Below are 12,438 nucleotides of genomic sequence, written 5' to 3' on the forward strand. Positions count from 1 at the left end.
CCCCCTCCATCCCCTCCCCCTCCATCCCCTCCCCCCTCCTCCATCCCCTCCCCCTCCTCCCCCCACCCCGGACCAAACACCCTCTGCCTGACGGGGCGAACCCGCAGCCAAGGGCCCGGCCAAGGCCCCCGCACCGGGTCCTGACCCCGAGCTGCACGGCCAAAGGCAGCAGAGAGGCTCTGGCTCGTCGGGGCCCAATCCCTCCCCCTCCTTCGGCCGACCGGGCAGGACTCACCGGGAAGGAGAGTGGAGCAGCGTCCCGTAGGGGGAGGGGGGCCCACGAGCGGTCGGGTCCGAGGGGAGGGGAGGGGAGGGGAGGGGCGGGGCGGGGGTGGGCCGGACTACGGACGGTACCACTGCTCCCACCGGGGGGGGGGAAAGACACCTAACTCTACAACCTCAGTAAACACAGGTCGCTTTCATCCTCCAACCTGATCACACTTGCATTAAATGAGCCCGAGTTAAAATGCTACCACTCCATTCCAACAAACGGCCGCTGCTCTTTTCAACAAAAGGTATTATTTCTAAACTCTAGCTCCCCTATGAAGCTGTGGTGCATTCCTGAATGAGCCAGGCTGGGAGGGAGGGAGGGAGGGGTTCTGGAACAGGACGCCGAGGTGGGAGTCAGCATCATGCACTGACACATGCCTTCATGATAGGTCAGGAAGGAAGAGCAGAGTCTGCAATGGTTGGGCGAGAAGATCGTGCCTGACAGGCTGACGTGGAGTGTCATTGCATGGTCTCCCCATCGTCGGGAGTGGTGTGGCCGGCTGGGAGGTGGGGTGCATAGCTGGTCGGGGCTGGCTGGGTGCGCTGCAGCGCGTCGCTTCCATTGGCCAAATGACACCCGCCAGCCAAATATTTAATTAATGTTTTAACGACTTACTCCCACCTCCCTCTCCCTCCTCCTTCCCTCTCCCTCCTCCCCTCCCTCCCCCCTTCCTCTCCCTCCCCTTCCTCTCCCTCCCCTTCCTCTTCCCCCTCCCCCCTTCTCCCTCCTCCTCTCCCTCTCCCTCCTCCCTCCTCCCCTCTCCCCTTCCCCTCCTTCATCTTTCCCCCTCCCCTTCCCCTCCCTCTCCCTCTCCCTTTCCCCACACCTCCTTCTCCTCCTCCCCTCTGCCCTCCTCGCCCCTGCCCTCCTTCTCCTTTGGGTGCCCATATTTATATCTGACCTTGACGAAGGGCGCTGTGGTTACCCTTTGTGTCCCGTTGACCTGCTGAGTTTCTCCAGTGCTCCTGTGCACAGCTTCTGGGCTCAAGTGCTAGGGAGCAGGTGGTGTCTTCCAGGACTCGTAGCCCAAAGAGGAGAAGTGCGGCTTGTTGGAATGCTGAACAAACTGCGGGATGCCGACTCAGAATCTGTGGTCGTGAGTCGCGAAATTCGTCGTTTTGCGAAGGCATCGCACAGTGCAAACGTTTGTATAAACCACCTTAGGAAAATAGTGCAAGAAGAAGGCAAACTGAAGCATTGGTCATTCAGGAACCTGATGGCAGCAGGGAAGAAGCTGTCCCTGTGATGCAGAGGGCTCGTCTTTTGGCTCCTAAACCTCCTGCCTGATGGTAGCAGAGTGAAGAGGACGTGGCCTGAGTGATGGGGTCTTTGAGGATAGAGGCTGATTTCTTAAGACACTGCCTCTTGTTCATGTCTTCAATGGAGTGAAGACTTGTAACCGTGATGTGGCAGGCCAAGTTAACATCCCTATAGTTTTTGCTTGTCCTGATTGTTGCCACCTCCGTACAGTGGCAGGTTAACTTCCATCTGGGCTCCTAGGCTGAGTTTTAGTAAGGCTCCCCCCTGACCTTTCTACCCCCCCCCCCCCCCACCTTCATTGAATAGAATAAAGTGACGATATGTTAAATAACATATTGGGGGTCTCCAAACTGGTCGGTATCAACCCCTGGGGGTCGATGGGTCTATCCAAGGGGTTGAAAAATGCCAGGGGATCAAAAGTGGGTTGATAAATGCCACTGGGAAGGGGGAGGAGTCAATTGAACTTTTGGAGTTGAAATAAATGTAGACCCCAAGGTCCCTGTTCCTGCTGGGAGCCCAACTCCCCACTCCTGACAGGAGTCCAACGTCCTTGTTCCTACTGGCCCCTCTCCTCCCTTCCGTGACCCTGGGCTTAAACCTACTCAGCCTAATGGTTAAATCGCCACTGCCTCTATACCTTTGGCTTGGCTTCGCGAACGAAGATTAATGGAGGGGTAATGTCCACGTCAGCTGCAGGCTCGATTGTGGCTGACAAGTCCGATGCGGGACAGGCAGACATGGTTGCAGCGGCTGCAGGGGCAAAATGGTTGGTTGGGGTTGGGCGTTGGGTTTTTCGTCCTTTGTCTTTTGTCAGTGAGGTGGGCTCTGCGGTCTTCTTCAAAGGAGGTTGCTGCCCGCCGAACTGTGAGGCACCAAGATGCACGGTTTGAGGCGATATCAGCCCACTGGCGGTGGTCAATGGGGCAGGCACCAAGAGCTTTCTTTAGGCAGTCCTTGTACCTCTTCTTTGGTGCACCTCTGTCACAGTGGCCAGTGGAGAGCTCGCCATATAACACGATCTTGGGAAGGCAATGGTCCTCCATTCTGGAGACGTGACCCACCCAGGGCAGCTGGATCTTCAGCAGCGTGGACTCGATGCTGTCGGCCTCTGCCATCTCGAGTACTTCGATGTTAGGGATGAAAGCGCTCAAATGAATGTTGAGGATGGAGCGGAGACAACGCTGGTGGAAGCGTTCTAGGAGTTGTAGGTGATGCCGGTAGAGGACCCATGATTCAGAGCCGAACAGGAGTGTGGGTATGACAACGGCTCTGTATACGCTTATCTTTGTGAGGTTTTTCAGTTGGTTGTTTTTCTTTTGTGTAGTCTTCCAAAGGCGCTATTTGCCTTGGCGAGTCTGTTGTCTATCTCGTTGTCAATCCTTGCATCTGATGAAATGGTGCAGCCGAGATAGGTAAACTGGTTGACCGTTTTGAGTTTTGTGTGCCCGATGGAGATGTGGGGGGGCTGGTAGTCATGGTGGGGAGCTGGCTGATGGAGGACCTCAGTTTTCTTCAGGCTGACTTCCAGGCCAAACATTTTGGCAGTTTCTGCAAAACAGGACGTCAAGCGCTGAAGAGCTGGCTCTGAATGGGCGACTAAAGCGGCATCGTCTGCAAAGAGTAGTTCACGACAAGTTGCTCTTGTGTCTTTGTGTGAGCTTGCAGGCGCCTCAGATTGAAGAGACTGCCATCCGTGCGGTACCGGATGTAAACAGCGTCTTCATTGTTGAGGTCTTTCATGGCTTGGTTCAGCATCATGCTGAAGAAGATATAACCACCCAAAATGCTCTCCACCTACAGAAGTTTCCGATAGTCTTCGGTGACATACCAAATCTCCTCAAACTCCTCTGAAAGTAGAGCCACTGGTGGGCCTGCTTCACCGACAAGCCTGCAGCAGACGTGGACATACCCCTCCATAAATCTTCGTCCGCGAAGCCAAGCAAAAGAAAGGAAAAAAGGCTGGAAAAATTCATATTGAATGAATGAAGTTTGTTTCATTTATATTTTATTTTTTAAAGTTAGACACACAGCACAGTAACAGGCCCTTTCACTCATGAGCCCGTACAGCCAATTGACTTACAACCCCTGGTACGTTTTGAAAGGTGGGTGAAAACCAGAGCACCTGGAGGAAACCCACACAGACTCGGGACCCAGTCGCTGGCGCTATAACAGCATTGTGCTAACTTCTACACTAACCATGCTGCCCAAATAAGTGCAAAGTATAGATGCAATGAAAGTCTGTCAGCATCTGTGTGACCTTCACCAAAATTTGGAGAGAGAGAAAGTAAGTTAGTTTTTAGTTGCTAAGCATCAGGGGGAGAGGTAGCTTGGATAGAGTAAATATTTCTGATAGGGTGATATTGCAATGGTGGCCAGCTGTTGATGAATCCATCTAGTTTATATGTAAATGAAGAGGGAAAATACAAGCAGAGTTGTATGAAGTGCCCAGCAGGCATGATCACGTTAATGAAAAGAGAAAAACTGAGCCAATACAACAAATGGATGGTCTCTTGCCGAACTGGCCAGGTTTGTTGAATGTGATGTTGAGTCTGGAAGGCAGCAATGAGCCACGAAGGAGAGAAATTGTTTTGCCCCAGGTTTCTACTGGGCCTCAAGAAAACAGTGTTAGCATCAAAATAGGAGTGGGATGGTGAATTAAAGTATTGGGCAACTTGGACTGAATGCAGATGCTCTGCAAGTTACCATTCTGTCTGGTTTTGATTTTTCCTTTGGAAGGGAGACCACATGGTAAACACTGAATACAGTACATTAGATTGGAAGAGGTGCATGTGAACTGCAAGTGATTTGTACCCAGTGCCGATGATGAAGTGGCAATATTGTCCAGATCAGGGTGGTATGTATGGCGTCAGTCCATCTGTCACTGTTGTTCTATTATTTGATGGAATATGTTGTGGGATTGAGTGATACTTTTTAAGAAGACTTGATTAATTAATAGAGCATATTTTTTGTGTCTGTGGAATGTGAACCTTTTAGAATCGATGCCCTGGTGGTGTAGAGACACTGTTAAAGCTACACTGGATGATGTCAAGTGCCTTGAGTACGGTGGCAGATTAATTACCGCCCGGGCCCCTAGGCTGAACTTTAGTAGGGCTCCCCCTGACCTTGCTCCCCTGCCCCACCTTTTGTTGAATGGAATAAAGTGACATTATGTTATGTTAAATAGCATATTAGAGATCTTCAAAGTGTTGATATTGAACCTTGGGGATTGATGGATCGATCCAAACGGTCAAAAAATGTTAGGCTCTTGAAAGAGGGTCAGTAAATGCCGGGGTGGGGATGGGGGGTTGAACTTTGAGGTCCAAAGAATTGTAGAGCCCAAGGTACCTGCTCCTGCCCGGAAGCCCGACATCCCCGCTCCTGCCAGGCCCCCCACCCTCCGGGCCCATAGGTTTAAGCCTACTCAGCCTAACGGTTAGTCTGCCCCTGCTTGAGTATTGCTTGAGCTGCAGTCGTCAAGGAGAGCGTATTCCCTAACTTGCCCTTATTGATCCATTGTGCAAGATGGAAAGGCAAGATTGTGGGAAATCAGAGGGTGAGTTATTCATCACTAAATCTCTAACGTCTATAAGATTCGTTGAGTGACTGGTCTGGATGTGTTTCTGGTCAGTTATACCTACTACAGTGGATATACCAGCAAGGGTAATATTGGTGAATGTCAATTGTTAGATGGCTTCTTGCTGTCATAGTTTTAGACACAAAGTTCTCATTACTTGTGAGGGATAGGGGCAGAGACCTCTTGCAAATAACTGGCAGTGACATGCAGCAATCAATCCTACCGTTTACAACTGCAATCAATAACCAGCATTGACCTGGGCATTTTATCCCTTCTTGCACATCTGCACAAAATTTTACACACCAGGTCCTCATTTTCTCTTGATTAACTCTCCACGATGCATATGATAACTATGTTATTGTGAGAATGGGGGAAGGGGGGGGGGGGGTTGATAAATGTGGTATAAACAAGTTTTGGCTTTTAGTTTCAATAGAAACCAACGTGCAAGCACCCCAGATCTCACCTCCAGCCACAAGCCACATTCCTGATCCATGATGTTGCCCCCTGCCACACAACAACCATTGATCTTTCACTTGTCTGTTTAAAAAAAAACAATCCATCCCTAGATAAATAGGATTCACTGTAGTCGGGACTGAGCTCTGGAAGTACACACTATATTTATCAACAAACAACCCCCTCCATTATAACATGCGAGTTCGTTCCTCACTGAGGCCTCATTTCTGTGAGGGACGTTGGACAAAGTGGCGATTCTCTGTCTTCCTTACAGTGGAAAAAGTTATAAAGAATTTCATGTTTGTTACATTCTAAATGTAGTATTATGTGAGAATAATGGAACCTTTACCTTTAGTCAATCAACAGAATACGAGGTATGTAAAATCATGCACAGATCGCCATGAAGAGATAAAATAGGCAGGTCGTTGCTAGACGTGGAAATGGCAGTGTTTAACAACAGGATGCCAAGAAAATAACAGGACCAGCTAGCCAAAGTAACCTTGGATTTTGCCAATGTGCGATCAATTTTGACAAATCGCTCCTGAAGTTTGTTGATGATGTAACTGGCAGAATAACGAAAGACAAATCAGTAGAGGTGGGGAACTGGGATTTTTCAGAAGGTCTTTCCCACATAAAAGATTAATGTGCAAACTTGAAAGCATGATGGTTTGCAAGCAATATGCTGGTATGGATTGATGGTCAGGAATAAATGGAGTTAATCAGAAAAGTCTGCAGATATTGTGATATACACAAAAATGGTGGAGAAGCTCAGCAGTTAATACAACATCTACAGGTAACTAACATTTTGGGGCAGAACCCTTCATCTAGGTAAGAATAAATGGGTCTTGGGGGTGGGGTAGCAATGCTAATTAGTGGGATGCTAGAAGATCAATGCTTGGAGCTCACAATATAATTATCAATGATCTGAATGAGGGAACCAAATGTAGTATTTCTCAAGTAGCCAAGGTTATGAAACTGGATGAGGTGTGAGTTCTCATGAGGTTGAATGAGTAGGTAAGTACATAATAGATGCAGTTTAATGAGGACAAATGTGAAGTCATCCAGTGTGGTAAAGAAAACATAAAGGCTGAATGGTGATGGGTGGTAGATTGGGGCATATTGAACTACAAAAGGTGACCTTGCCCAACAGTGACTGAAAGCAAACATCCAGATGAAGTCAGCAGTTAAGGCAAACAGTGGTGTTGATGTACATTGCAACAGTTTGGAGAACAGGAGGGAAGATGTCTTGCCACCATTTAAATGGCACTCTACTGGAACACTGTTGAACCCTGTTTGTGCTCCACCAAATGACATCACCAGGTCCTGTGATTCCAGCTTGCAACACAGGTGTTTAAAGCAGTGACTGACATTGGAAGCATGGTGGAAATACAGCCGACACATCGCAGCATACCGTGGGATATATTGAAATACAAAAGGGGTGTCCTTGCCCAACAGTTATGACTGGGAGAATGTCTGGAATAACAATGATATTCCATTCCAGGTAAAATTATACTTTGGGGTGAAACACAAAATCTTGCAGATGTGATTATAGTGAAAACACAGATTTGCTGGAGAACTCAGCAGTTCTTGCGGTATTCATAAGGAGGTAAATATTTACATTATAACCAACGTAGCAGGCCTAAGCCCTTCTTCATGGCATGAATAAAAAGCAGGTAGACCAGGAAGGGAAGTATCAGTAGGGAGAGGAGTAAAGACCAGTGGACAAAGGGGCTAATTAGATGTGATGGGACAGTGGGGAGGAAAGGTGAGAATAGTTGGGATTCTGTGGAAGCAGAGCTAGGGAAAGGAGGCAGAAGGGAGAGAGAGACCGATCTAGAAGTCATCAATGTAGCAGAAAAAGGGTTTAAGGAACTTTCCTGTGCATACTTGTCACATGAAAGGCAAGAAGAGCTGGGCTCCATGAGGGTACCCATGGCTACCCTTTTGATGGAGAAAGTGGGAGAAATAAAGAGGTTATTGAGGGTGAGATTTGGAAATTAAAGTGAACTGAAATTGTTTGTTGAATGCTCATTTGGATTAAAATATGGAAGTAACAAGTATTTTTTCTTGATATGTTTGTATTACTATTTGTGAACATTTTATTGGGTGGGGAGGTGTGGATTCCACCATCCTTTTCCTAATCATCATGTGCCTACTGTGGTGAGAGCCACAGCCCGTAGAGTAGAGGGGCATAGTGCTGTTTTATATTGGACAGCATTCTGATGGGTTGTTGTAACTGGTTATATGTTTAAGATGTGTGTTAATTTCATTACTTCTTTTTTCTTTTTACTTCTCTTTTGGGTTAGAGATGTTTAAGGAGAGTTAATTTTACTGGATTAAAGAAGTTGCAGAGATTTTGATTTATAGTTAATAGGTTTTAAAAAAAATTTGTAAAGAGTTATTTTAGCAATATCTAGCAAAAGTAACTTGATAATTATATAGGTTCAGAAAGATGAAGCTGCACTTTATTGAGATGATTATATTTGGGAAAATAAATAAATATCCTATAGTTATTTTTGAAAATATGGAGCCTATATTTGTGAAATTATGTTTTTGAATGTTTAATATAATGATGAGATATAATGATTAATATGAGATGCATTATGGTAAAATCAAGAGATAAAATGCAATCTGACAACATAATGTAATTTTAACTTGCTTTTTTGTATTGATGAAATTCATACGCACACTCCCTGGACCTGGTAAAGTCAATAAAAATAGATCCTTCTAGTTTGGATAATTATTCTAAGACATATCTTTCTGTGTTTTTTTTGGGGGGAGTGGATTTCTTACCTTTTTTATTGGGGGACTGAGAAATTGACCTTAAGATCTAGATAACAGTATTGTGAACTGGGGGGAGAGGACCCATAAAGTCTTGTCCTGACAGGTGAGGGCGGAAAATGTCTTAAGAACAATCAATGTGATCCACATGGGAGAAGGCGAGATTTCACATAAACCAAAGGAAATAAATGAAACATTCAGAAGAGCTGTATGAATCAGAGTTGGGGGGAGGCACTAAAATAGATAATTTCTTGCTTACATTGGAACTACCAAATTTGAATCAGGAAGATCGGGAGGGCCTGAATGCTCTCTTCTCTCGAGAGGACATTTTTTAAAAACAAGCTCACTGTAGGCTAATAAATCACCGGGGGAGGATGGTTTCACTATGGAATTCTATAAAGAGTTCAGAGATCTCTTAATGCTTCTTCTTATGAAGGTGATAGATCAGGCAGCGGAGACACATACCCTCCCAGAGTCTTTCTCAACAACAATTATCACGATGATCATGAAAAAGTATAGGGATTCATTGAACCCCTCCTCTTATCTTGCTATTGAATGCAGATTATAAAATCGTAGCAAAAGCATTGGCAATTGACAGTATATTTGCTAAAATTAACAAATCCTTACAAGCTAGATTTGTAGAAAAGAGGCAATTATCAAACAACATAGCTAGATTGTTTAATGTAATACATCTAGCACAGTCGGGGTGGATCCAGAAGTGGCCATAGCTCTGAATGTGGCAAAAGCCTTCGACAGATTGGAATGGGCCTTTTTGTTCAAGGTACTGGAGAAATTTGACTGGGACAAATATTTATTAATTAGGTTAGGACACTCTACTATCAACCCCAATCTAAAGTTATTACAATTGGGCAGATGTCTCCAGTGTTTCCATTGACTAGGTGAAGTAGACAGGGCTGTCTATTGACCCCAATGCTGTTCATAGTGGCAATTGAGCCACTGGCAGAAGCCATTATGCAGCAAAAAGGGGTTCAAGATGGGCCAGGTGGAACTTATTCGCTAATGATGTGTTAGTGTATTTGACGGACTTGGGGGTGCGGTGGTGGCCAGGCTGAGAATCCTACTAGAGGATTATGAGAAGGTCTCGAAGGATAAGGTAAATCTGGACAAGAGTGAAATGATTCCTATTGACGAAGGGGGAATTATAGACAATACCTACAGGGAAGTCAATTCAAATGGCCACAAGAAGGCAGTAAATATCTGAGGATAAAAGTAGGCAAGGATTTATGCAACGTATACAAACTCAATGATCCCTCTTTGCTCCAGAAGATTGAGGAAGACATCAGAAGATGGAGAACACTGCCCATAACTTTGTAGGCAGAGTTAACTGCGTTAAAATAAAGGTGATGCCAAAGCTACAATATCTATTTGAGTTGTTACCTCTTCCATTGGCCCAGGGCTTCTTTAAGGTGCTCAGCAGATGTGTCAGAAAGTTTCTGTGGAATGGTAAAGTAGCTGGAATCTCTGTGGAAAAGTTGACTCTGGTTTACAAACTAGGGGGTTTAAAATTGCCACATCTCAAAAAATATTACTGGGCAATCCAGGTGAGGTTTATCGTCTCGCTTTTTGAGTAAGGGACCCCCCCCCCCCCAACCACCCCAGGCACAAATTGAACAACATGCAGTAGGTGAAAAGATAGGAGAGTTTATATATAAATGGGACACTAAATTAATTTTTTTTAAAAATGGATAACCCCACTCTAAAATATGTACTTCAGATACAAAAAATGAATCAATGTATTGGATTGAAGGTGGGGATATGTCCCAAAATGCCCTTGACTCTAGACAATAAGATCCTGGATACCTGGTACCAGAAGGGGATCAGGAATATTGAGGATTGTTACAAGTGAGGGCAGCTCATATCATTCAAGTAACTGAGGAACAAATATAATTTGTCAAATAGAACATTCTTCTGCTATCTGGAAATAAGGTCATTTTTAAGATACAAATTGGGACCATCTCTGACCCTGTCCATGTACTGTGACATGGGGACTCTAATTTGAAGGGGGAATATGTGTACATTTATCTCTATAATATATTTCATATTCCAAAGTGAGGGCCCGGAGCCAGGATTACACAGGTCAAAGGAAAGTTGGGAGTCGGACTTGGTCATGAGTATTGCTGGTCAGATTTGTGACCTCAGTTATTAATGCCAGGTACAGATTGGTTCATCAACTATACCTCACACCACAAATGTTACGTACATCTAAACCAGAAATTTCAGAAACGTGCTTCAGGTGTGGTGTGGAGACTGGAACATTTATCCATTCAACCTTCTGGGAGGACCTCGGGGACATTCTGAAAAAAAATTACAAAGGTGAATTTTCCACAGGATCTGGAATTGTACCTTCTGGGGAACATTATAGGCGTGTGTTTTAAACTGTCCAAGTACCATATCCATTTGTGAAGGTCGCCATTGTGGTAGCCAGGAAGTGTATAGGATTACGTGGAAGTCCAACTCACAACTAAATATCACACAATGGATTATGAAAATGTGGAGTTGTATTCCCTGGAGAAAATCATATTGAATCTATGGAGGAAACACAATATCTTCATTAGAGGGTGATATGGGGGATTTGGCTCTTGTTCTTTTGCCCCTTACCCCCTTTTTATTTAAGAACCTGGGGTTTTTCTCAGGGATCGTTGACTCAACGGGATTTGTTTTTTTCTATTTGTATAACTTTGTTCTCAGTTGTACTGAGCCATTGTGGGGAGGGGGGGAGAGTGGAAGGGGGTAGGGATGAAAGAAGAATATTGTCTGAATATATATGAGTCTTTGAAAATCAAAAATAAAGTATTAAAAAAAGATAGAAGTGAAGAGCTATGAGGTGTTTGGTATGGGGACAGAGGGGTGTCGTGATGCTGAAGATTAAGTGAAGAGCTATGAGTGTTTGGTTTGGGGATAGAGGGGTATCGTGATGCTGAAGATTAAGTGAAGAGCTATGAGGTGTTTGGTATTGGGATAGAGGGGTATTGTGATGCTGAAGATTAAGTGAAGAGCTATGAGGTGTTTGGTATGGGGATAGAGGGGTGTCGTGATGCTGAAGATTAAGTGAAGAGCTATGAGTGTTTGGTTTGGGGATAGAGGGGTATCGTGATGCTGAAGATTAAGTGAAGATCTATTAGGCATTTGGTATGGGGGATGGAGGGGTACAGTGATGCTGAAGATTAAATGAAGAGCTATGAGGTGTTTGGTATGGGGATAGAGGGGTATCGTGATGCTGAAGATTAAGTGAAGAGCTATGAGGTGTTTGGTATGGGGTTAGAGGGGTATCGTGATGCTGAAGATTAAGTGAAGAGCTATTAGGCATTTGATATGGGATGGAGGGGTATCGTGATGCTGAAGATTAAGTGAAGAGCTATGAGGTGTTTGGTATGGGGATAGAGGGGTACAGTGATGCTGAAGATTAAGTGAAGAGCTATGAGGTGTTTGGTATGGGGATAGAGGGGTACAGAGATGCTGAAGATTAAGTGAAGAGCTATGAGGCATTTGGTATGGGGATAGAGGGGTACAGTGATGCTGAAGATTAAGTGAAGAGCTATGTGGCATTTGGTATGGGGATAGAGGGGTACAGTGATGCTCAAGATTAAGTGAAGAGCTATGAGGCATTTCGTATGGGGATAGAGGGGTACAGTGATGCTGAAGATTAAGTGAAGTGCTATGCGGCATTTGGTATGGGGATAGAGGGGTACAGTGATGCTGAAGATTAAGTGAAGAGCTATGAGGTGTTTGGTATTGGGATAGAGGGGTATTGTGATGCTGAAGATTAAGTGAAGAGCTATGAGGTGTTTGGTATGGGGATAGAGGGGTATCGTGATGCTGAAGATTAAGTGAAGAGCTATGAGTGTTTGGTTTGGGGATAGAGGGGTATTGTGATGTTGAAGATTAAGTGAAGATCTATTAGGCATTTGGTATGGGGATGGAGGGGTACAGTGATGCAGAAGATTAAGTGAAGAGCTATGAGGTGTTTGGAATTGGGATAAAGGGGTATCGTGATGCTGAAGATTAAGTGAAGAGCTATTAGGCATTTGATATGGGATGGAGGGGTATCGTGATGCTGAAGATTAAGTGAAGAGCTATG

General features: G+C 45.0%; 2 protein-coding genes across 5 annotated transcripts in view; one reads left to right on the top strand and one right to left on the bottom strand.

The window, feature by feature from the left end:
- The window catches only part of LOC138749392 (NADPH--cytochrome P450 reductase-like), a 91,468-nt gene extending 91,146 nt beyond the window's left edge, over nt 1-322 (bottom strand). For 2 of the 4 annotated variants that reach the window (XR_011348605.1, XM_069910661.1), the window contains exon 1: nt 236-322. The gene's annotated coding sequence lies outside the window, so the exon portion shown is untranslated. The other 2 variants (XM_069910664.1, XM_069910665.1) reach the window with 2 other exon arrangements.
- A 5,188-nt stretch (nt 323-5,510) lies between these two features.
- LOC138749995 (transmembrane protease serine 6-like) overlaps nt 5,511-12,438 on the top strand; it is a 125,976-nt gene continuing 119,048 nt past the window's right edge. Inside the window, exon 1 of the mRNA XM_069912132.1 lies at nt 5,511-7,059. The gene's annotated coding sequence lies outside the window, so the exon portion shown is untranslated. The remainder of the gene's footprint in view (nt 7,060-12,438) is intronic.

The sequence above is a fragment of the Narcine bancroftii genome, chromosome 14 (assembly GCF_036971445.1).
Source record: "Narcine bancroftii isolate sNarBan1 chromosome 14, sNarBan1.hap1, whole genome shotgun sequence".
Taxonomy (NCBI): Eukaryota; Metazoa; Chordata; class Chondrichthyes; order Torpediniformes; family Narcinidae; genus Narcine; species Narcine bancroftii.